Raw genomic sequence first — 26,802 nt, 5'->3', positions numbered from 1 at the left:
ATTCAAACCATCACTATACCTGTACTCAACTCAAGTATTGCCCGACAAGGCATTTTAAGTCTGCGATTTTGCTTTGATCTTTGTATGATATTGCAAGATTACAACTTCGAACTTTTGACAAACTAACGGGTGAGTCAGAAGTAGCTGGACTAAACTAGAACCCAGGGTCAGGTTTTCTTTATAATAAATAAGTTTTATATCTAGTAGTCATTTAAAAAAAATGGAGAGCTTATGGTCCTCAAGTGTATCTAAACTTCCTTTATTGCTCCCATCATGGTCTGGACGACATTGAGATCTTCTCTGCATATCCTTGATTTTAATTGTGCTGCTGAAGCAGCTTCCCAACATGCTTCGATTGGTTGAAGTTTTGGTACATTCCACGGATTATCATCTTTTCGCCCACATCGGGAGTTCAACCAAGCAAAGGAATTAGTCGGCATAGGCGGCTTCAGTCGGATGGTAAACGAGGGATACGCCTTCTTGGCAAAATATATCTGATGCACGATTTGGAAAATGGAACTTCGAATTACGAAAACAAGTTTACTGACATGCATGGAGAGAGCTAATCGTACACAGAAATTGAAACTTTCTAAAATTAGCTCAAATGCGGGTTTGTTATAGTTTCACAATCCATAAAAGTAGGCTTCGAGACACACGCACAAACCGAAGAGGGTCAGCTTCCTTCGTATGCCACTGTCATGACAAAAAATATGTAATTCGACGCATTTATCCAATTCAAAAATCAATTGTTGCGAAATACGTTTTATGGGTCACCAAGTCCTCCTCACCAAAGGTTCCTGTAGACCCAGGACTACGACAAACTTCGACGTTTAATGGAAATACAATGTTAATCAAATAAGACTCATTTATCGCAAAAAATAATGTGTTTCCAAGTGCTTAAGTTTTATGGTATAATAAATATTTGAGCTCGTTTGGCATTAAAAAAAAACAGACGTCCATCTTCAGCATTTAACTTGTGTAAAATCTCTAACGGTTTCGAAGCTAGTTTGGATATCCAAACCAGGTGCGCTACTTTCGTCATGTTTTTAGTGGCTGAGTTCGACTGAATTGACAGCGGTTATTCCTCTACCCAGTCAAACTAGTCCGGAACCGGTTCGGACTTCCAGTATGAATTCCAGCTCAAAAGCATCAACCGATAGTGTCGGAATCGGTTGTTTTCTTTGAGCAAGATTTCAAACTGAATCCATTCAGGATGTCGAACCGGTTCTGGAATGGGTTTGACGTATAGTTGGGATAAGTTGATGTGGTAGCGCTATTAATTCAAATGTTTACACACGTTTTTTATATATTATTTTCTAATTGCGTATATTGTTTAGTTTGCATTACATTGCTAATTTAGTATATTGGGTGTTCAGCCACAATTGGTAACTTTTCATTCCTATTGTTTACATGATTCAGTTAATTATTATTAAGTTATAAATATGCTTTCGCAGTTAAGTTTTTTTCAGTAGGATGTTTTAAACCTACTTGTCTTCTGAATAAGGAGCTAAACAAATCTTATAAACTAACTTATAAACTGTAAAGAGAGCTAATCGTTGCAATTGTAGATTGCAAAGATTTTTGTCGGAAGTTGCTTATAATACTGTTCGTCATAATTTCTAATGTTTCTATGTTTGCAAGTCTGTGCAACTCATTTGTGCTAAACCAGAAAAGACGCTTCAAAATCATTTTCAGAATTTTATTCTGAATTCTTTGAAGCGTTTTCTTTCTAATAGCACAACAACTTGCCCAGATTGGAACTGCATATAGCATTGCCGGTCTAAATATTTGTTTATAAATTAATAGTTTGTTCTTTAGGCAGAGTCTAGAATTCTAAAGGGTATAAACATTTTATCTTTGTTGCATTTTGTTTGTATTCCTTCAATGTGATCCTTAAAAGTGAGTTATTTATCGTAAATCAAACCCAAGTATTTAACTTGATCTGTCCACGTTAAATTCAAACCATTAAATTTAATAATATGGTTATTATTTGGTTTAAGAGAAGAAGCTCTTGGCTTATGCGGAAACACAATCAATTGTGTTTTTGCCGCATTAGTTGAAATTTTCCATTTTTTCAGGTAATCATTCAAGCTTCGTTGCAGTCGACTGCAGATAATACGAATACTCCTCCCAGTGGCTGAGATGCTATCATCACAGAAAAGTGACTTTTTACAGCCTGTAGGTAGATTTGGAAGATCAGAGGTAAAAATATTTAGGGTTTTCGATTGATGGCACTGACACCGCGCCAGTGTTTTGCACTGGCACGGTGCCAATGGAACGCTCCAACGCAAATCGAGTGCACTCTTGAATGTGTGCGTGTAGTTTGTCGAGCTGTCATTCAACAGCTGATGTTTGTTTATTTACAAAATAAAGCACTTAAATAAGAAATAAGTGTTGCTTTAAGCGGATTAATCATTAGGTACAATTGGAAAATTTATCAAAATGTGTAGATATTGTTATACGGCGCAGTCAAACGGTGGACAACCAGAGTGCAGACCCTAATATGTTGATCAAAAAGGTTTTGAACAATTTGATTCATTGTGGTACCAACTTATACGGGAAAATAAACAAATCCCACACCGAACAACATGTAGAGTTGTGTCTCTTAATGCACGGTTAATTGGGCCGCTTGAAAGGAATTCGACAAAACGATTTCCGTAGATCATATAATTATCGCAACGTTGCGCTAGTGACCGATTAGTCTGCAATTCTCTATACGACACTAGTGAGCACACACAGCACATAATATAATGGTATATGTCAATATTCTGTTAATTGAAAGATATGATCTTTTCAGAAAAGTTTTTCAGTAGGTCAAGATCAACCCGTATACCTATGGATTATTTTTGGAATTAACTTGCAGGGCAACGCTAGTGACTCAATTTGACGATATACATCAGTAGATCAAATGCTGCACGTAAATGAATAAATCATTTTTAGATTCGTCCACTAGGCTGCGCTAAAGTACATAATAGCCTAGCGTAGTATTTGGAAAATTATGTTCTATCCTTGGTTCTATCTCAAAGGTTTTATGGTTTAGGTCGATGTTGTTCTCAATAAGGTTCTTGGGGATGGAAGAAGATTCATTCGGATTTCATCCGCTGGGCAGCGCTAGTGAACATGCAATTTCTTTTATTTTTTGGATTTCAATATCATGATAATTAAGAATGATGTGTTCGGCATAGTTCTTTTGTAGGCTAAGGACTGCCCGAAGGTTAGTCTAGTTTACTCCTACTATGCGGCGCTAGTGAAGGGTTCCCTTAACCGATTTTCCGACTCCGCACTCATATTTGCTTCAGATAGTTTTTCTTTTACTAGATTGTGTATGGACATTCCCAAGCAAATCAACCAAAGGTCCGAAATACCCAACCATGGTCCGATTCTGACCATCCTATTTTATATTTTTTTGTTCTCTGCATACTCCTTGAGGTTCATGATACCAAGTGCAATGTTGTATTGAGTTCAATGAATGCCACAGGTACTCTACGAACGTCTCATGGTTATCCTAGAACTCCCAGAAATAAAGGAATATTGTATACACTCCTTGAGGTTTAGGGAATTCAATATTAAATTGATTGCAACGATTGCTATAAGTCATCCATGAACGTTTTTGTCTTCAGTTTTATAATCGTAAACAGTGATCTCTTAGTCGTTATATATTCATGGATGCCCAGTTGAAAGAACTTGTTTTTTTTCAAGTTATCCAAAAACTATGGAGGTAAAGGCTTATGGTCTATAAGCCTATAATACAGAATAAAAGAGTTACAAGCATTCGTAACCGAGCGCTCCTTCGTTACACACGCGCGATGTTTGTTGTAACATTACCTTGATTTAGGCGATATCAGTGAAGGTGTTTATCCCAGCAAGGGCAGGAGTATAAACATTATAAACGTTAAATTGTGTCAAGCAGTTCAGTGTAGTGCGGTGTTAAACAGTTTTATTACCTGAAAGACGGCTTTGCTTAGACGAGCTATACCAGATAAAGGTCACGCGGGTGACGCATAAAACAAACGAAGGATCAATTCACCTATCAGCTCGTCAGGAACCAACTGGTGAAGTGTTTCGTTTTTTACGTTTCTTATCGATTTTTTTATTTTTGCATTTGATTTTTTTATTTTTATTTAAGTTAAACAGTGCGGTCGAGCGTGTTGCTCCCGCAACAAAATGGATCAAGGAGAAGGATCTCCCTCCAAAGGTGAATCTTTTGGGGAAGAGGAACACCTATTTGAGTCGGAGACAGAAGTTGTTACCTCCAACTCATCTTCCCCACTTCCCCCAAATATATCACAGCACCGCCCCCCCCCCCCCCGAATCAACGTTTACCAGGATGGATCCGCTGGTCCTTGGATGGTATGGTTAAACAGCATAACTGCTGCGCGAGAGCTGACAAAACGTTACTCGGCCGTAACCGAGATTAAAAAGTTACAGTCAGATAAACTGCGCGCAGTCGCTACTGCATTGAAACCGGTCAATGATATCGTTAGTAATAGCCTCTTCACAATGGTGTATCGCGTTTACATTCCTCCTCGTGATGTGAAGATTGACGTTGTGGTAAGTGATGTGGGTCTAACTGTCGATGATCTAATGAATGATGAGGTTGGCCGCTTTAATGACCCTAACTTTCAATCAGTTAAGATTTTGGAGTGCAAGCATTTACACTCAAAGTACATCGAAGATGGGAATTAATATCCATCAGACTGGTTTCGCGTAGCCTTCGCCGGATCTGCACTTAGGAGCTACGTTGAAGTAGGAGGAGCTCGTCTATCTGTGCGTCTGTTTGTACCACGGGTCATGAATTGTTCCAATTGCAAGCAGCTAGGTCATACGGCCACCTACTGTAGTAACAAGCAACGGTGCGGTAAATGTGGGGAACGCTATGCAGAAGATACTTGCAGTAGGTCCGCTAAGAAGTGTGTTTACTGTGGGGAGAATCCGTATGCACTTTTGAAATGCCCAACGTACAAACTTCGCGCGGATGACCTGAAGCGATCCGTCAAAGATCGCTCCAGACGCTCTTACGCAGAAATGCTATCCAAAATCGATTCGACACAGGTACTTCCCTCGGAGGAAGAGTATAAGTTTTTATCCAACTCGATTCTCGATACCGAGATTCAAACTCAGACGAAACGAGTACCCGACATGAACACCCAAAAACGTTCTCCCAACCCGTGTGGGACAAAGAGTACTCAGACGTGTACGCGGAGAAGGCTGCCGCGTATAAAGCCTTACTGAACGACGGGTTGATCAATAGCTTTCGACTCTACACGATATTAGAAAAGCGAATGAAAAGTTTAATGAAAGCCAAGAAACGCAGTTACTGGCGCCGCTTTGTCGGCGGGTTAACAAGAGAAACATCGAAACATTTGGGGCACGGCCCGACGTATTCGAAACCGAAGCAGTACTAACGAGAGCGTGGAATATTCAAACAGTTTGATATTCGATTTCGCCAAGAAGGTTTGTCCGGATCCCGCCCCGGCACAGAAAATCTACCGCGCCACGTCGCCTCACAATACTGCGAACGAAACACCGTTTTCGATGGTGGAGTTCTCACTTGCTTATTTATCATGTAACAATAAAGCCCCCGGGGCCAAACAGAATTATATTCAACTTGTTGAAGAATCTACCAGACTCTGCCAAGAGACGCTTGTTGAATTTATTTAGAAAGTTTCTTGAGGGTAACATTGAACACATGATTGGAGACAAGTGAGTGTCATCGCCATCCAAAAACTAGGAAAACCAGCCTCCGACCACAACTCGTATCGACTGATTGCAATGCTATCGTGTATCCGGAAGTCATTCGAGAAAATGATCTTGTTTCGCCTCGACAATTAGGTCGAAGCAAATGGCTTCCCTAATAAAAAATATTATACACGAACTTTAACTCATATAGTGCAACGATTCCACATATTGTTTGGATGATACCCTGAACTGTTCGTTAGGCTCTTGAATCATAAGATGTTTATTAGGGTTACTGTTAGATACATAGTTTGGCTTTTGCAAAGGCAAAGGGACGAACGATCGCCTTGCGTTGCTCTCAACAGAAATTAAAATGACGTATCAGTATTCTTGGATATCACGAGGGCTTACGATTCAGTTTTCATCAACATTCTTTATGATAAGTCTTTCACCAATTTTAAATAACTTTTTGCTAAACCTGTCATCTGAAAAACACACGCATTTCTCGCATGGTGATTTATCGACATCACGATTTAGCTACATTCGCCTTCCCCAGGGCTCATGTCTAAACCTTCTCCTATACAATTTTTACGTGAATGACATTGACAAATGTCTTGTCAATTCCTGCACGCTAAGTCAGCTTGCAGATGACGGTGTGGTCTCTATTACAGGTCCCAAAGCCGTCGACTTGCACGGACCACTGCAGATACCTTGGACAATTTGTCTGCTTGGGCTCTCCAGCTGGGTATCGAGTTCTCTACGAAGAAAACTGAGCTAGTCGTATTTTCTCAGAAGCGTGAACCAGCGAAACTACAGCTTCAGTTAATGGATAAAACTATTGCTCAGGTTTCAACATTCAAATATCTCGGGGTCTGGTTCGACTCTAAAGGAACCTGGGGATGTCACATTAGGTATCTGAAACAGAAGTGCCAACAAAGGTACAACTTTCTCCGTACAATAACCGGAACATGATGGGATGCCTATCCGCAGGAAACCTAATCAGGCTGTACCAAACAACGATACTATCAGTGATGGAGTACGGATGTTTCTGCTTTCCGCTCCGTTGCGAACATACATTTCATTAAACTAGAGAGAATCCAGTATCGCTGTTCGCGCATTGCCTTGGGTTGCATACAATCGACCCATACGATGAGTCTCGAAGTGCTGGCGGGCGTCCTTCCGCTAAAAAATCGATTCTGGGACCTCTCATATCGATTGCTCATTCGATGCGATATTTTAAACTTATTGATGATTGCAAATTGCGAAAGGCTTGTCCAACTTAATTCTCAGACCCGATTCATGTCCTTGTACTTCGATTACATGGCACAGAACATCAATTCATCTTTGTATAACGTTAACCGTGCTCATCTCTTAGATACTTCTGATCCAACTGTATTTTTCGACACATCCATGAAGAAAGAGGTTCGTGGCATCCCGGATCACATTCGCCCACAAGTCCCAAATATTTTCTATAATAAATACCATGAAGTCGATTGCGGCAAAATGTTCTACACTAACGGATCAATTCTCGACGGGTCCACAGGCTTCTGTATATTCAACGAAAATCTTTCTGCCTCATTCAAACTCAATAATCCTGCTTCAATTTACGTCGCAGAATTAGCTGCCATTAATTATCTTCTCGGGATCATTGACACCCTGCCCGCATACCATTACTACATCGTTTCGGACAGTCTCATTTCCATTGAGGCCATCAGCGCAGCGAAGTCTGGAAAGAACTCACCGTATTTCCTGGGGAAAATCCGGGAATATCTGAGCGCTTTATCTGAAAAATCTTACCAGACTACTTTGGTTTGGGTCCCGTCACATTGCTCTATTGCGGGCAATGAGAAGGCGGACTCTTTAGCCAAGGTGTGCGCATTGGAAGGCGACTAATGCGCCCATCCTACTTTCCGATTTATCCTACTTTCCGGTTAAGATATCGACGGTTTATAAGTTTCTCAGAACATTACAAATCCGACATTCAATAATAATAAATATATAAATGCGGATTCTACTCGCCAGCAATTCGTTTCGCCATAGGCAGATATAACTCAACACGTGTAGGGCTACTTCAGGTTCGAGTGATTCTACTATTCTTAGATTAGCCCTGGATCCCGCTCTGGTGCCAAATCTTCGGGGTAATTGGTTGATTGTTCGTATTAGTAAAGTGGGTTCGGATCGGGTTTCTCAAATTTTAAATTTTCAGGTATGAGTCGGGCTCGGGTTTTCAAATTTTAAAACTCTCGAGTTCGGGTCGGGTTTTACAAAATTTTCATTCTGGGGTACGGGTCGGGTTTGAGTTTTTAAATTTTAAAAGGTTCGGGTTTTTCAAATTTTATAATTTTGGGCTCGGGCCGGGTTCGGGTTTTTAAATTTTTAAGCACTCGGGTTCGGGTTCGAAAAAATTGAAACCACCCGACCATCTCTAACCTATCTCATTTGTCGAGCTATTAGGCCCTCACATCAGTCCGATCCTCGTTCACCTCTTCAATGCGATAATCGATAGTCGCAGGTTTCCGCAAATCTGAAAAACGGCCTTCATAGCCGATTCCGAAATCTGTCAATCACGTCGAGCCAAAAGACTATCGACCAATTAGTGTCCTCCCAGCCATCTCTAAAATATTCGAGAAAATTCTGCTCGACCAGATCTATAGCTTTCTGGACTACCATCAACTACACTGCCGTGATACGCATAACAGTCCCATTTGCTATGGATTTCCTATGCAGGTGAGACTGTTATGCATATCACGGCAGTACAGCTGCTTGCCAAACATCAATCAGGATATCAAAAACGTCATAGTACTAGCACCGCCCTAACAAAAGTCGTACACGGTATCTATATCAACCTAGACAAAGGCAACTGTACTGTAATGGTTCTTGTCGACCTGTCGCTTGCTTTCAACTGCGTAAGTCACCGGATACTCCGCAAAAAGCTAGAAGAGTTTGGTTTCTATGCTGATGCATGCGACCTGTTGACATCATACATGAAGCACCGTACTCAGCTTGTCAAAGAAGATAGGAAGAAGTCAGCGGAGAGAGTACTTACAGATGGAACTCCCCAAGGATTCTACCTCAGTGCACTGTTATTTTCTCTATATATTAATAGCATGCCTGAAATTCTACGCTGCGAATACCACCTGTACGCCGACGACATGAAAATCTACATTTCCGGCCCGGTGCAATATGTAGAAAATATGATCAATATATTAAATGCTGATCTCAACGCAATCGAACAGTGAACAGCGAGCAACAAACTTTTCCCTAACCCACGCGAAACCCAGGCTGTAATCTTCTACAAACAAGGTAACATCACACCCCAAAGCAAGATCTCATTTTGCGGAGAGATTATCCCGCTGTCCAAAGAAGTCACCAATCTAGGGTTAAAAATGGACAGCAACTTAAAATGGGCAACACAGGTGAATAATATCACAAAGAAAGTATTCGGCACATTAAGGACTTTCCGCCGCTTCGCATCTGTCCTTTCGACACCCACACGCAAGAAGCTGATGCTAGCAGTCATCATACCTTATCTCACATACGGTGACACGGTATGTTCCAGGTTTATCAACTCAGTTCAAAGAATTACAAAGATGCTTTAAAGTCGGGTTCTACGAATAGTACCCCGGACATATCCTGGAACATCTTCAGAAAAGCGTCTCGGAGCGCACAAGCTTATTCCACATCCCAATGAACACAGCCAGCAGCAGAAAAAGTGTGCTGATTTACGGAGCCCTTAGCTGGAACGCACTTCCAATTGAAATAATTAACCGACAATAACCTGCTTCAAGAAATCACTAAACGAGATTTGAAAAGGCTATCAAAAACCAGAGAATATTGACGTGTATATTAGTCCTTCCATTTGTAAAATATGTAATGTTATTTTTCCTTGACCTGAAAAACAGTTAACACTAATAAAATTACAAATAACAAAAACTAAAATTTTCGAGAAAAAAGCGTTCTTCACGTATAATTTTTCAATGATCCACATCGAATGTCAACAAGAACATCTATTAGCGGCCACGGCTGGGTTGTTTTGACGTTTGCGTTGTTGGTGTTAGTGAGTGCACTGGCTCCACCGACAAAATTTTCGGTGCCAAATATCTGCCCCGAAATTGCACTGGAATTGCACTTTTTTATTGCAGTTCCAATCAATGGAACATGGTGTCGGTGTTTTGACAACACTTCTGCAAGAAAAGTGCAATTTCAGTGCAGAAAACTACACCAGTTCTTTAAATCGAAAACTCTAATTGTATGCGACGCTTGATCCTTGAGGGACGCCTGCTTTAACGGGTAGCTTATTAGATTTACAATTCTGATAAGAAACCTGTAGGGTACGGTTAGTAAGATAATTTTTAATTATCTTTATTATGTAAATTGGAAAATTGAAATCCCACATTTTGGCAATTAAACCTTTGTGCCAAACACTGTCGAAAGCTTTTTCGATGTCTAGAAGAGCAACTCCAGTGGAATAGCCCTCTGAGATATTTGCCTTTATCATGTTAGTTACTCTCACAAGTTGATGAGTAGTTGAATGTCCAATACGAAATCCAAACTGCTCAGGAAGAAAAATAGAATTCTCATTGATATGTGACATCATTCTAGTTAGGATGATTTTTTCAAATAATTTACTAATAGAAGAGAGTAAGTAAGAGTAATTGGTCGATAGCTAGATGCTTCTGCTGGGTTTTTATCTGGCTTCAAAATAGGAATAATATTGGCATTATTCCATCTTTCAGGGAAGTATGCTAATTCAAAACAATTGTTGAATATTTTGACCAAGTATCTCATGGTGATTTCGGGAAGGTTTCTAAGAAGAATGTTGAAAATTCCATCATAACTTGGAGCTTTCATATTTTTTAACTTTTTCATGATGGATTTGATCTCATCATAGTTTGTTTCAACAATATCGTCTAGAGACAATACTTGATTTGAAACGTTTTCATATTTTTGTAAGACTTCGGTTTCAATAGGACTCACAACGTTGAGATTAAAATTATGGGCGCTTTCAAACTGCTGAGCAAGTTTTTGAGCTTTTTCTTCGTTTGTAAGAAGTATGTGGTCAATTTCCTTCAAAGCTGGAATTGGTTTCTGAGGTTTCTTAAGAACCTTAGAAAGTTTCCAGAAAGGTTTAGAATTTGGCTTGATTTGTTCAACCTCTTTCGCGAAATTTTGATTTCTTAAGAGTGTGAATCTATGCTTAATTTCTTTTTGTAGATCCTGATAGACACATTTCATAGCAGGGTGACGAGAACGTTGATATTGACGTCTTCGAACATTCTTCAAGCGAATCAGAAGTTGAAGATCATCATTAATAATAGGAGTATTAAATTTTTTCTGTATTGTTGGCACTGATAAATTACTAGCATCAACTATAGATATATTTAAATTTTGTAATGCCGTATCGATGTCAGCTTTATTTTGTAAATCAAGGTCATGGGCAAATTTACCGATCTATAGACGTATTTGATGTCTATGCTGTCGACAACAAGATTAATGGCAATAATATCGCTAGTTGTTATCTCAAATATAAGACCTGTGTACTATACGTAAATATGGATGCACTAGGTATTTCACAAGGATTGGTCATGCCATTTTGAATGTAATGAAAACGGGGTTTGCTAAGTTTTCAACATAATAGCATCCTTCTTGAAATTACAGTCCTTGGATCAAAGTTATAGAAGCATATTCTGCTAGCAGAGAGCGGAATAGATGTACAATTTCTGTTGTAGAACAATTTGCTACTCTAACCACTGTTGATCATAGCACCGAATATCTCGTCCCAGCGCACATTGTACAACAACTAAAGCAATCGAGCTCGCTATTGGTGTTAATTAGGGCCATGGCTACTTTTTAAACCACACCCTTTGCAGAGAAACAATCATCCATTATGTTAGAGCTTCGGTTAACACAGCGATGGAAAGGTCTATTATGCTCTGTTTGCTGACTTATTTTAGTCCTTCCAGCCTTTTGGTTTTCAGCTAGAAGTTAACTAGGGACTCCTATTTCTGCTGCCTTCTATGACATGAGAGCAGAACTCCAGCGACGGGGCATCTAGGCTGATTTAGTCCAGAGAGAACGATAATAGACTGTTATCTCACTCCTAATGGACCACAACCGAGAAAGTTTGTACTACTTGAATGGTATATGAAACTATATCGTTTGGGATATGAAGTTTCCCAACGAACTTTTTAAATGTTTTTGGACAAAAAAACTAAAAAGTAGTTTCGACATTTCTTTCGAAAGTTCAATTTAATTGTATACTTGTTTGTGTTTTAAAGACCCCAAAACAACATGTAAGTAATTGTAAATGATTTATTCTGGCGGTTCAATGGCTAAAGCGATGACCTTACCCGATCAGAAATTAACATCAAAATTATACCAAAATGAGATATTACATCATGGACAATTATATATCTCTGTTTGCTACAAAATATAGCTGAATAGTTGTTGAAATATCAAGTTTTTATACCAAGAAAGTGTGTCGGTTATATCTTATTATATCTCAGTCCATTTTGATATAAAGTATTTTTGTTGAGTCTTGGTTTGATATAATAATTATATCTCACAGACGGATATTTAAGATAGTTTATATCTAATTGAGGGCAGTAAATATATCTGAAAATATCAGAATTTATTTATTTATTTATTTATTTATTTATTTATTTTCGTCAAGCATATGTAGACTACATAGAATGGTTTTACAATATTTATATTTATATACTATACATTATTTCTACGGTTTAGTTCAGATTTGATTTGTTTTCTAGACATGGAAAGGTCAATTATTACACAATTTTCATTATAATGACACATCATTCTATTGATGGGGCTATTTTTAGCATAGTTTGTCCTAAAAGATTGTTCTTGGAATAAATTACGAGTTCTTAGTTGTCGGCTAGGTACATAAAATTTTATTTGCGAAAGTAATGATGCGGATTGTACACGTTGAGAAATAATGTCGTTGATAAAGTAAAGCATGGCAAATTCGCGGCGTTCTTTGAGTGTTTGTATATTAATGAGCATGCAACGTGCTTTATACGATGGAAGAGGAAATGTCGTCCAGTTTAGTTTACGAAGCGCGTACAAAATAAATTGTTTTTGGACTGATTCGATGCGTTCTTCGTACAGGACAGTGTATGGGTTCCATACTATGCTGCAATATTCCAAAATTGGCCTGACATATGTATTGTATAATGATTTTATTGTGTAAGGGTCTTCAAAATTGTAGGTGAAACGTTTAATAAAGCCCAGCATACTATTTGCTTTATTTATTATTGTAATATAATGTTCAACAAATGTGAGCTTGGAGTCTAAGATTACGCCTAAATCTCGTACAATTTTGGATTTTTCTACAAGTTGGTTGCCTAAGTGTATGTCTATGGGAACATTTGAAATTTTTCTGCTGAAGGTTATTGAGTTGCATTTCTTTACATTAAGTTGGAGTAGACTTTTGCTACACCACATGTGGAATATATTTATTTCGTTTTGGAATATTTCAGTGTCTTTGGCATTTCTTATTTCCATGAAAAGTTTCATGTCATCTGCATATATAAGCACTTCAAGATGTTTGAGTATAAAGGTAATGTCATTAACGTACAAAATAAAAAGAAGAGGGCCTAAGTGGGAACCCTGGGGTACGCCAGAGGTGACAGAAATTGGTTCCGAGAGTATATTCTGAAAGCGAACTGTTTGTTGACGTCTCGTTAAATATGATTCGAGCCATTTCAATAGTTTATTTTCTAAGCCATATTTTTGCAGTTTGAAGAGTAATAAAGGTATGTCAATACGGTCGAAGGCTTTACTAAAGTCTGTGTAGAGTGTTTCCACATGGTTGCCATTGTCCATTGCATTTACAGTAAATGTTACAAATTCTAAAAGGTTTGATGTTGTTGAGCGGCCTTTATAAAAGCCATGCTGCTTGCTTGTTATTTGATTTTTGATTTGCTGAAATATTTTGTCATTTACTAGTTTTTCGAATAATTTTGGAATGCATGATATAATGGCAATCCCACGATGGTTTCGGATGTCCGATTTAGCGCCTGATTTAAAAATTGGCACTAAAAAGGATGATTTCCATATTTCTGGGAATGTTCCATTTTTCAGTGACATGTTGAAAATATGTAGTAGTGGTAGAGTGAATTCTTCTGCTAGATTTTTTAAAAATATTGGTGCTTTCGTGTTCAGATTTTCGTGTTCAGATAGTTCGTGGACGGCAATGTCATTTGAAAATTCAGGTATAAATGAAAAGTAGTCGCGGTCGCGGTCTGTTTCGGAATATGAAGTATATACTTATATCCGCATCCTACGCAGCAGACAAAATCCCATTAAAACAAGAGAGGGAAACAATCACTCTCGCGCTCCACACTCTCAGCATTTTTGAAGAGGAATTCCAACCCATCTTCAATCAGTTTTGCGCTCTCGCCTTTCCTGTGTGATGCACATAACATCCTCTAATCATTGAACAAGTCATCACCTCTGATGATGAGTTTGCTTGTTGAGTGGGAGAAGAGTTTTTTTTCTGCTATTGGCGAGGTGTGTGAAGTCCTCCTCAGAATGTTGATACCTCACCTCATTTTAGCATCATGAGTGATGCTCCAGCAAGCCTGGTGCGCAATCCTGAAACTGAACGAATGAATTATATGGCTGGCCTGAAAATATTGGTAGGAGTCAGTGTCCGCCTGGACACCGCACGGAGTGGCAATTTTTGCTGTGTAGGTTCAACTCGCAGTCATTTCCTTGCAGCGTGTTAATTTTATCATGCGCTATACATGTTATCGCTCGAGTTGAACTCTACCATTGTATGTACAAATGGTAATGTACATTGGTTTAGATTTGTTTGGATTTAGTTTAATTTTCAATGTTCAGGCGCGTTCGGCTCCTTCCATGCGCTGCATTCGAGAGGAAACTTAGATTTGTCTTCTTTTCTATGCCAATAAATAATCTCGAAAGTTGTGCGTTTTATAGCGTATCATTGCGCGAATATAGCTCACTACTTCCGGTGGTATGCATTTGCATAGAATTGACAAAATATCGATTGTCGCTATTCAATTTTCTTGTTTTTAACTGTAGTGATAATATCTTTTGCTTCAATCATATGATTATCCACGTTTAGGTGGTTTTGGCTTGAGACGAAGCTGGCCCAGATTATAACTCAAATTGATGTCAAAATAAATTAAGTGATAACAGTTTCGGTTGAAACCTGACTCAGTTCCGGGATCAAACAAAAACGCATTCGTGCTAGGGCATACGAGTGCGGCGCATAAAGTTCATACCTTTTTGTGTGCATGAAATTAGGTGTGAATAAACAGATAGAAAGGGAATTATATGCATCAACTAATAACAATATAATACAATATAATAGATAAATCGAAATTTTAAAAACAGTTTACCAAACGAAATTTTCACTGAAATGCTGTTAAGTTTATTAAGTTTTTTGGAACTAATCATTGGAATGTGGATTGCGTGAAATGTAGTAACCAGGATCACCGTTCTGGCGGAGTAACTATTGGTGTTTGTTTCAGGCAAGATTTGTTCACAAAAATAGATAAGACTAGTAACTAGGGCTATAACCATTCATTTATGCGCTTACAGTTGTATTATCTATAGCACTGCAGTTATGCAGTCTGAAACGATTCCGCTGGAGCAGTGCTGCCAGGGACATTTTCAGTTAGCAGTGAAAATGAAATTTGTAAATATTTTCGTTATATTGCATTATTATTGAAAACTGATAAAAACACATAAATGTAGACTATATTTGTCTATCTTTCCTGTGCTATGGGCTATTGAACAATTGGGCAGGCCATAGCACTGTGATAGAAGCATCACTCTTGATAATCAGAGGTTTTTAGTGTTTCTTGATACAGACAAATCAAAAAAAAGTTTAGCATGAAAGGTTTCGAGTGATCGGTGTGAATGAATTTGTTTATAGACATCATTTAAAAACCGGGGATGGAAAACGTGTGCAACTTTCGTAGCCATATATTTTTCCAATCATAATAACTGGCCAACACAGTATTTTCAAATCGATTGGAATTTCTGAATCGAACAAGATCGGTTGAGCTTGAATCTAATATTAATAGTAGACCCCATGTTATATAATACTTTCAGAGAAACTTGGTTAAATCTCACAGTATAAAGATACTTTCCTATGATTCAAATTTGAAAAAATGTTACATCGTTAATTTTACGAAAATGCGAATTTTAATCCAGGTCGCAATTCTATGATTGTGAGTATTGTGTGAATTATATTAGAATTTAAACTAAACTGTTCTCATTAAGTTCAGACCCAAAAAAAATGTGGAAAGCCTTCAGGCAGCACAGAAAAGCTGTTAGGAAAACTTGAAGTCTCAAACCGAATTACATCTTTGAGTTATTTAAAAAATTGTATGTTTAATAATCTTCTTATGTGGTGTCAGATGGAAGAAGTGATGACAATCCTGTAAAAGCTTAGCAATCTGCTGAGAATGGTGTTCATTGCGATAACTGGGGCACTTACGACACAGAACTGCGTAGAACTGAAGAACTTGTAAATATTATCAATTTGGACAGTCTTCGGCTATCTTTTCCAAGCAACTGGATTTTTGCAAAGATTATAGGGGAATTCTATTGTGCTTCGGAAAGTAAACATTGAGTAGTAGCTTATTATTGAAAGAGAAGCACATACCACAGAGAACAGACGTCCATCTTTAGCGTTCAACTTGTGTAAAAATAACTAACGTTGTCGAAGCTAATTGGGATATCTCCACCCGGTGCGTTACTGTCGTCATGTTTTTAGTGGCCGAGTTCGATAAATTGAAAATCGAATTGTAATGCCTGAAGATATTTAGGTTTGAAGAAAACTAATTTTGTTGTAAAAATCACTTTCAACTGTCAAAAAAGGTTCTTTTGAAAATTTTCTCCAGAAATAGTCTTATTATCCAGTGTAGCGCATTCCTCTGTATTTGACTCCAAAAGTGAACAGACTCTGGGTCTTACTATAAAAATTGATTCCGTCAGACACCAGTTACACTGTTACCAGTTATATTAAAATATATATATATATATATATATATATATATATATATATATATATATATATATATATATATATATATATATATATATATATATATATATATATATATATATATATATATATATATATATATATATATATATATATATATATATATATATATATATATATATATATATATATATATATATATATATATATATATATATATATATATATATATATATATATATATATATATATATATATATATATATATATATATATATATATATAAAACGTATAGCATAAAATATAGTTAACACTTAAATGCATAACGCTGTTTTGAAGCAATATTACGCAAAACATCTCAAAATTATCACAGTAATGTATTGAAACTATGAAAAAATTTTCACAAAATTTTAAAAAAAATTCTTTGCGCCTTTGAGGGTTAATATGACTCCCATGTTTGGAAAAAAAGAAAAATGTTATATGAATTCATTATTTATCGCACATTTTTAAAAGACCTATTATGTACAACAATAATGTTGCCAAAAACGGAACCCATTTGTTGCCAAAATCTGAGTGTACCGAAAAGGGAGCATGCAAAAATCGGAACGTACCAAAACGGAATCTTACTGTACTATCATTGAACAGCCTCCAAGAAACATAAAAAACACATATCAATACTTCCTCCATTCCATTACACGTTGAATAACCTTGTCAATACGCTCCAGTATTGACAAAACAACTGAACGTGTAAGGACCGCTAATATGAAACACAAACAAGATGCTGAATCAAACATTCTTCACTAGTATATATGATGATTGACAGCAGGAAAAATAAAAAGCACCACAAAAAGGATAAGCAATCAAAACATCGGGAAAACAATATTTAGAACAGATGGATAAATCGTCGTACCCGGAACATCACGTTCCAGATCCATTCTTGACCGCTCATCATTCCGAATTAGATCCACATGACATCACTGTGAACAGTCTAGTGAAAGAAACCGATTCCACACACCCCGGCTTGGCAACAAAGTCAACTTACTGTACTATCATACTACAAATTATGCAAAACATGCATCAAAAATATTGAACGCGTAAAGTCCGCTATTCTTTTATACCTATGCGGAATATCAACGCTATACAAAGGGACAATCTGCTCGCTTAGCAAATTACAAACACGCACATGCACTCGACTGACACTACACCACTCCATCGATACAAAACACCGCGGCAGCGTCAATGCAAATAATCGCAAGCACCGCTCCCGTTCGCATGCGGTGGGAATTGAATCGATTTTCGATTTAGGCGAACATAGATCGCGATCCAAATTTTTGAGGAAGAATCGCATTGCCGAACGGATCCGCTCATCATTGTTCGGATACAATTCCGAACAAGTATCGGAAAGAATCTAAATCGCAGCGATCCAAAGTGAGCGTAAGAGAGAAAATATACGAACATGTGAGATACCATATTCACTTGGCTTTGGTCGATCGGGCGCTCAACAGATGCACACTCATAAACAAGAAAAACAGAATAAAGCATCGGAGATAGGTGAGTGTGCATGAGCCTTGAGTGAGCGTAAAACGATGCGATTCTTCTTATCCTTGCCTGTAACTATGCAAAAAAGAGATAGAAACTTCATTGCTTCGCCAAAAATGTGTATTTACAAAAGTTACAAAAACCTCTAGAACAAAGTATTAGTAAGAAATTAACACATAAAAAGATATTAATAGAAAACCATTTTTTCAAGAGCCACCCTACCTTAAATATTGCAACAACCATAACAAATGAACCAGAGATAGCGACATAGTTTCTTCAGAAAAGTTGCTTCAATTTGATTGATTTATAACTTTGTAGAACATTGTGTAGCTGAATTTTACATATCTATGAAGTTAATCCTTTGAACTCCCTAATCACAAGGACCACCCTGATTCAACTAGTAGAAAAAATCGGCAAGAAAGTTCACAGAAAGTTCGCTGGAGATACTATATATCTAAAACCAACGGTTTAGTCAGTTTTGTCTTGCTAAATACAGCTTTGGGATCATAGTGCAGTGGTCCTTAGCCTCTTGTCCGGGAACTCCTATCCCTACCTCGTTGAGATTATGGTCGTATGCTGACAGGGAAGGGGGGCCGTGTAGTGCCGGCATACAATAGCGCTACGGATATCCCGTTTCGGTGATATGGGCCCACCAAATAGGATAACCCCAATTCCAAGGCGTGAAGCGACCCGTGCCAAGGGATGAATGATCGGGGGGATGAAAAACATGCCCGATCGTTAACGGAGCCTGTGGGATACCTGAGAACCACCCATAGAAAGCGTCCATTACCACGTTAATGCTCTGGCGTGACGGACCCATTTTCTCGCGCAACTCGTGGGACTTATTATGAACGAAATTAGAAGTAACAAAAATGGGTGCAAAGAAGAGGAGGAAATTACTACGGTGCAGAACCCCTTTGCCAAAGGGGGTTTGGCGAGGTCTCCCCCGCCAGGGGTTGACAGTAGAGTGACGGGGGCTGTAAACAACAGCACCGAGAGAGCACTAGGTGTGGTAGGAGATACCACTACCAGCACGCTTGGTGGTCCGCCTGCGATGCGGGCGATAATCAAGTAACTCGATAGTATTATCGAGTGCACGAGCGGGAAAAACAACATCAGCAAGGAGCTAAAACAGAACCTGCTGGTGCTCCGCCAGGCTGTTCGAGTCGCAATGCAAGAACAAGAAGTCTACATGGAGAGGGTGGCGGGAAGAGAGAAGGCCGATAGATCGAAATTAGGACAGGATGTGCGAAGCATCAGACGCACCAAAGATGGCGAAATGATCTTGGTGCTGAAACGTTGTGCACAATCCAGCGGAGTAACATACAGGAGGTTGGCCCAAGAGGTCTTTAGAAACGGCACTCAGGTCGTTGGGAGCGGAAGTGACTCTCCAGTGTAAGCAACTGGATGAGGTCACAAACACAGAGGACGTCGTCTCGACCGTAAAGGAGCAGTGCGGCGTAGAGATTGATCGGACCTCTGTACGTCTAAGGGAGCAGATGCTTGGTACGCAGGTAGCTTACTTCGGTCGCGGAAGCCAAAAAGGTGACCGAAAAAGGGAAGTTGAAGATCGGCTGGTCAGTATGCCCAGTAAGCATACCCCAGCCGCCTTCAGTGTTTTAAGTGTCTGGAGCCAGACCACAAGTCATACGACTGTAAGGGCCCAGGCAGGAGTAAGTTATGTCACCGCTGCGGCGAGGAGGGACATAAGGCGAGAGGGCACCAAAATGCCTTATCTGCGCCAGTAAGAAGCAAGGCCGCAATCATGCTATGGGCGCATCTACGTGTCCCTTCGCGGAGGCCGGCAATAAGAAGCTATGAACGTCACACAGCTGAATCTTAACCACTGCGCATCTGCTGTGGCAGTCGGTCTCGGAGTCGAGGGCAGATGTCGCCCTCCTATCCGAGCCGTACAACGTCCCTACCGATAACGGCAACTGGGTGGCGAACCGGTCTAGGATGGCGGCAATCTATACAACGGTTCCCGGTCCAAGGTAGTACACTCCTCTGCGGAGGGTGTCGCGATCGCCAAGATCAATGGTGTGTTCTATTGTAGCTGCTATGCCACACCAATGTGGCTAATAGAACAGTTCAACCAGATGATCGACAGACTTTCGTCTGAAATGGTGGGTCGGAAGCCGTTTATCATAGCAGGTGACTTCAACGTTTGGGCAGTGGAGTGGAGCAGCCGCTGTACAAAAGGCAGGAGCTAAGCGCTACTGGAGGCGCTTGCGAAACTCGACGCAGTGCTAGTCAATGATGGTTTCGCTAGCACATTCCGTAGGAATGGGGTCGAGTCGTGGATTGATGTCGTTTGTCAGTCCGAGTTTGGTTCCAGACATGGACTGGAGGGTAGACGAGGGCTACACTTATAGTGATCACCTAGCAATACGCTTCAGGATGGTGTGCAGCATCCGAGGGCGGGTAATCCCTGCCAGGTATGCGGGTGGAAGTCCAATCACTTCGACTGCGGCCCTGGGACTGGAGACCAACACCGACAGTCTAAGCGGGGGTGCGCTGGTAGCTGTCCTACCACGCGCGTGCGACGCCACTATGCCAAAGAAAACCCTGCCAAGAAATGGCACACGTCCGGTATATTGGTGGAGTGCAGAGATTGCAGCCCTACGATCAGCTTGCCTCCAAGCTAGACGTAGGATGCAGCGAGCCCGCACCGAGGAGGTAAGAGTGGACAACCGTTAAGTGTTTTGATATGCGAAATCGACCCTTAACAAGGCCATCAAGAGCAGCAAGAGAGCGTGTTTTGACAATTTGTGCGAGGGTGCAAAAGCGAATCCGTGGGGCGATGCCTACAGGATCATGATGGCAAAGACCAAAAGGGGCTCCACACCCCCGAACGGTCGCCGGATCGGTTGGCGAGGATTATCGAAGTACTCTTCCCGTCTCGAGCCACAAGTCCCTCGCCCCCTGCGCCGCAAGGCACGGTGGGTACGGACGACATGGTGTCCCCGGTGACGAATGAAGAGCTACTCGCAGTGGCTAATTCTCTAGCAACGAACAAAGCTCCAGGGCCTGATGGAGTCCCAAACAGCGAGCTCAAGACAGCAATCATAGCGAACCCGAACATGTTCAGGTTAGCTATGCAGAGATGCCTTGACGAGTGCCGTTTTCCGGACAGATGAAAAAGGCAGAAGTTGATACTGTTGGCGAAGGCCGGGAAGTGCTTGGTAACCCATCGGCGTACAGACCAATCTGTCTGATTGATACGACGGGCAAATTGGAGGATCATCCTCAACAGGCTAACTCCGTGCGCAGAATGTACGGATGGCCTGTCAAGTAAACAGTTTGGTTTTTGAAAGGACAAGTCGTGGACGCTATCAACTCAGTGGTAAGGACCGCCGAACTAGCGATCCAACGGAAAAGGCGAGGTATTCGATATTGTGCTGGGATGCCATCGCGCTCTCGTTACACCGGCTTGGTCTGCCGGTGGGCCTGTACTGGATCTTGGAAAGCTACTTCCAGAACCGTGTACTATTATACGAGACCGATGCCGGTCAGAGAAGCGTTCCTATTACCGCAGGAGTCCCGCAAGGGTTCTGAGATCAAAGTTCCCTCCTTGTGTGAAAATCGTCGGCTTCGCCGATGATGGAACCCTGGCGTTGTACGGGGAGTCAATCCCTGAGGTAGAACTAACGGCGGCACACGCGATTAGCATGGTGGCGGAATGGATGAGCGCGAGAGGCCTAGAACTCGCCCATCATAAGATGGAGGTGATTATTGTTAATAACCGTAAGTCGGCACAATAAACAGTTATTCAAGCGGGAGAAGTCGCGATAACTTTCAAGCGGAGTCTGAAGATTCTTGGGGCCATCATAGACGACAAGCGGACCTTCGGCAGCCATGTCGACTATGCGTGCAAGAAGGCTTCGACGGCTGTTGCGGCATTATCGAGGATGATGTCCAACAGCTCTAAGGTGTGCGCCAGTAGACGTAGGTTACTGGCAGGTGTTTCCGTATCTATCCTTAGGTACGGTGGACCGTCCTGGGCGAGAGCACTGGAAGTAAGCAGTTACCTTCGCAAACTGGAGAGCACCTACCGCTTGATGTGTCTCACGGTATCACACGATGCATCTTGCGTGATAGCGTGCATGATGCCAGTCGGGCTGGTCATCCGGGAAGACGAAGTGTTTTGAATTGCGTGGCAATAGGGTAGTCCGTGAGCGTACCATGGTGGCCTCGGTCGCCAGATGGCAGCGCGAATGGGATAACTCCTCGAGAGGTAAGTGGACTCACCGGCTGATACCTAACATATCATGCTGGGTGGGTAGACCCCATGGGGAAGTTCACTTCCAACTGACACAATCCTGTCAGTCCATGGCTGTTTCTGACAGTACCTCCACAGGTTTGGGTACGCGAAGGCCCCAGTCTGCCCAGGTGTTGACGAAACGACGGAACACATATTATTCGTATGTCCCCGTTTCGACGTCGAGAGAGGAGCTATGCTAGGTGTCTGCGGTTTGGACACATCCCCTGATACCCTTACACAGAGGATGTGCCAAGCGGTGGAAAAGTGGAACGCAGTCTCGACTATTGCTGCAGGTTGCAGAAAATATGGCGCGCCGAGCAGCAGGCGATGAGCATGACTAATTTGGGATTGGTTAGCTAGAGCGGAATGGTTTAAGTGCGGATCAGGGCCGTCGAGAGCCGCGCCGGGCCCCGGGGTTCGAAGTACTGACGGGCCGTACCATATATGACTTCTCATTTCAACATCGATTAGAGGAACTATACAAATGCAACCGTTTCAATTAAATTATTTTTTATGAAAATTGTTTATTTGATACGATTCAATGCGTTAGCTTACCAGAGTCGTCAGTATTTTAAATAAGTAATAGATGAAAAAATAAAAATAATAAAGGAATATTTGTTTGTGGCTGGCCATTAGAATGACTTGCGTCCGATTTGCCATTGCAATTGGAAACCTTTTTTGCGACATTGCCATACAGTCCATATCGCCATCGTTCATGCTCCCTTGACGCACGTTAATGCTACCATCGTTAATGCTGCTCAGAATCCGAGCTTAGAAAAATTGACATCCCTTCGTGAGCTTGAAAGAGAAATAAAATTCTATTTATGCCCGCCGCGATGAATCGAAGGTTTGTTTGTTTTCCTCGTCCGTCCGCTCTGAGATCATCAAGCAAAAGTGCACCAGATATAGATTATGCAGTTCAGTTATGCTCGAAAATGTAAAAGAACTTCTGCCTTCAAACTGTCCACATAATAACAAATTAATGCTTTGGTTTGTGAATGAATTTATATTTCCTCTGCACTCAACCATTCGATTCTGCATAAAATTTCAGTCAGTTTGGAAGTGAATGAATGAGGGAAGCATTGAAACTGAATATTGAATTCAGCAAATTCATCAGAAATAGGCAACTGAATGTAAAATTTCGCACCACCGATGCTGCCTTGTTTCTTATTGTTGGTACATGTTGATGATTTTGAGGTACTGGATGCAGCTATTGCAGTTGTCACTATGACCTGAACGAATTTTCTTTATTGGTTTCTGAACATGGTAAAATCGGTTTTGGAATCAGTTGTTACATTTGCGCCAACATTCAGAGAGAAAACATTCCGAATGCGATGAATGGGATCCAACAGCGAAGTCTGCTGTTAGAAAGACTGAGACAGAGAGTTGTGAGAGAAAGAGTTTCAACTTTTGGTGAATACTAATAGGTAGAATAAGTATCTAGTTCAATTCCCACATTTTTCTGCATCAAATCCCGATCAAAATGAAATAATAAGATTATAACTCAATAAAAATTTCGTAACAGATTGTGTTATAAATTTGGTCTCGTTAGTAGTTAAAATAACAGAAAATTATAACAAGTAACAACACGAGATATAGTTTTGAAATCTTTTTGTTATGTGTTTCTGATCGGGATGTGTACACTGGAACCTCTATTTACGGACCAAGCCAAGGGTTCGTAAATTGAATTAGTTCGTTTTTTGGGATTTAGATCGTAAAAAATTCGCTTCACATTCTTATCAAAATTCGTTGGTTGAGCAACATTATCGATAACCCTAACAATATGGGTATTTCCGGAACGGGCTTGACAAGTACATGATGAAAATGGATATTTGGCACCTTTTTGAAATCCAGAATGGAGACTTCCGATTGAACAATAATCTCGATAACCCTAACAATTTGGGAATTTTTGAAACGGGCTTAATGAGTAGATGATAGAAATGGTACCTTGGAGCTATTTCAAACAATATTTGTATAAACTATGAGGGTATTTTTAAGCGGGTTTGCCGAGTAGATGAGCGATGCCCTTTTGAAGGCCAATATAGCGTCTTCTGGTTCAGAGAAGTTTTCTATAATCATATCATCCGCATCACAAATCAATATACCTATATCTATTCTATGATTATCTTTTTTCGAAAATGTCAATATTTTAGGTTATAGAGATGTCTTAACTGGAATTCGCCATCTTGGTTTTCAAAGTGGCTTCATTCATTGATTTTCGTCATCTACTCGTCAACCCCATTCCGAAAATATCCAACTTTTATTAGTAACATTAGCTAAGAATATGATAAATTGTAAACAACTTCATACTGTACACTTTGACAAACACTTGCGATAAATGAAACCAGAATGGTTCTATTGCACTGTTGAATGAATCTTATTGGGTTACGTTCACGTACTTCAGAAAACCATTGGAACGATTGAAACGTAGTTATTATTATTGAGAGGGTAAAACCCGCGGGAGTGGATTTTCAAAAGCTCCTTCTCCCGTAGGCACAAAACCTCTATCTTTTAGGTATCAACATTTAACAAACAAACCAAATGATACAATGACTAACACTAAACACTGCTTAAAATAAACACTTCTTAAACTCTATCTTACATAGGTAAAGTATTAATATTAACATAAAAAATTGGCTAACACTATCAGGTTTGGGAAAGGGTGCGCGAAAACCATTTTTTTAAAGAAATGCGAGACAAATTGAAGTCAAAGACATTGTAACATTGATTTAACACTCTACACATGCTACTGACGGGTTCATTTTTGCCATAATTAGTACGAGACACTGGAAGACGGACAAAAGAGTAGGAACGAAGGTTTCGGAGGCGAATATCAATGTTGAGAAGACGGAGTAAATCAGGACAGTCAATGTGAGACAATAACAGATCAGAGTGTGGAACGAACGAGTGAGCAGTACAACATTTTTAAGCACTGTACGTTAGTGAAATGCTTAGTAACCCTAAAAATAACTCCTAGATTACGCGAAGCCTTAGACGAGATAAAAGCAATGTGATCCTTAAATGTAAGCTTTGAATCCACAAGAACCACTAAATCTTTCACTGTAGTTTCTCTTTTTAATTTGTTTTGCAAGATAGTGTAGTCGAATGTTACGATGGAGCGTTTTCGTGCAAACGTAATCACAGAACACTTCGAAGCATTCAAAACCATCCTGTTAGTCATGCACCAATTAGCGAAAATGCCTAACTGAGATTGCAAAAACAAAGCATCAGAGTAACTTTTAACTATATGGAATAACTTATAATCATCGGCATAAGACACCTTGAAGCACTTAATCAATGAATCCAGATCGTTTATGTATAGAAGGAAAATATAAGGACCGATATGGCTGCCTTGAGGTACGCCGGACGTTACGTCGAAGGATGAGGATAAATGATTCCCGATTTTAACAGACATTTTACGGCCTGACAAGTAAGATCGAAGCCATTGGTTGATTTTATTGAAGGCGGCCGACAGATCGATGTATATTGCATCAGCCTGCAATCGATCCTGTAGCGAGCGAGCGATAAATGAGGTGTAGGCTACTAAATTAGTGCAAGTAGATCGCCTGGGAATGAAACCGTATTGAGTTTCTGAGATGTATCTAGAACAACAATGTGTCAAAAACTCGAGAACGATGAGCTCCAATAATTTCGATAGTGCACATAAAGATGCGATTCCTCGGTAATTGGGAACTTCGCTTTTGGATCCTTTTTTATAAACCGGAAAAACGTAAGATGATTTCCAGATGGTAGGAAACACTCCGGAACTTAACGATATATTGAAAACGACGGACAGAGGTAGGCAAAGCGACGACGAGCATTTTTTAATGATAGATGATGGGATTCCGTCAGGTCCAGGAGTGTTAGAACACTTGAGTTTTATGCAAGCTTTTTGTACAATATCGGAAGATATCGTGAAATGAGGTCCAATACTAGTCCTACGGGGAATGTTGTCGGCTGCTGCGGAGACTTGTTGATTATTAAGAGTATCATTGGTAAAAACACTGCTGAATTGTTGGCGAAATAACTCACAGATGTCCGGCAATGAAGTCGCTTTTAAATCACCCAGCGACATAGAAGTGGGTAAACCTGACTCACGCCTCTGTTCATTAACGTAATTCCAAAACTTTTTTGGATTGTTACGAAGGTGGCTCTGAATACGATGAAGGTAGGAATTGAAGAGAGACTTATTAAGTCTCTTGTAACAATGATTTAAGAAGATTCTGATTCTTTAGCATATCGGTTCGGTATTTCGAAAACTTTTTTAGAGCTGACCTTTTGGCCAATTTAAACTTTTTTAGTGTACGATTCGACCATG

Source organism: Topomyia yanbarensis, chromosome 1, assembly GCF_030247195.1.
Source record: "Topomyia yanbarensis strain Yona2022 chromosome 1, ASM3024719v1, whole genome shotgun sequence".
Lineage (NCBI taxonomy): Eukaryota > Metazoa > Arthropoda > Insecta > Diptera > Culicidae > Topomyia > Topomyia yanbarensis.
The sequence above is the reverse complement of the archived record's forward strand: the minus strand, read 5'-3'. Positions refer to the sequence as shown.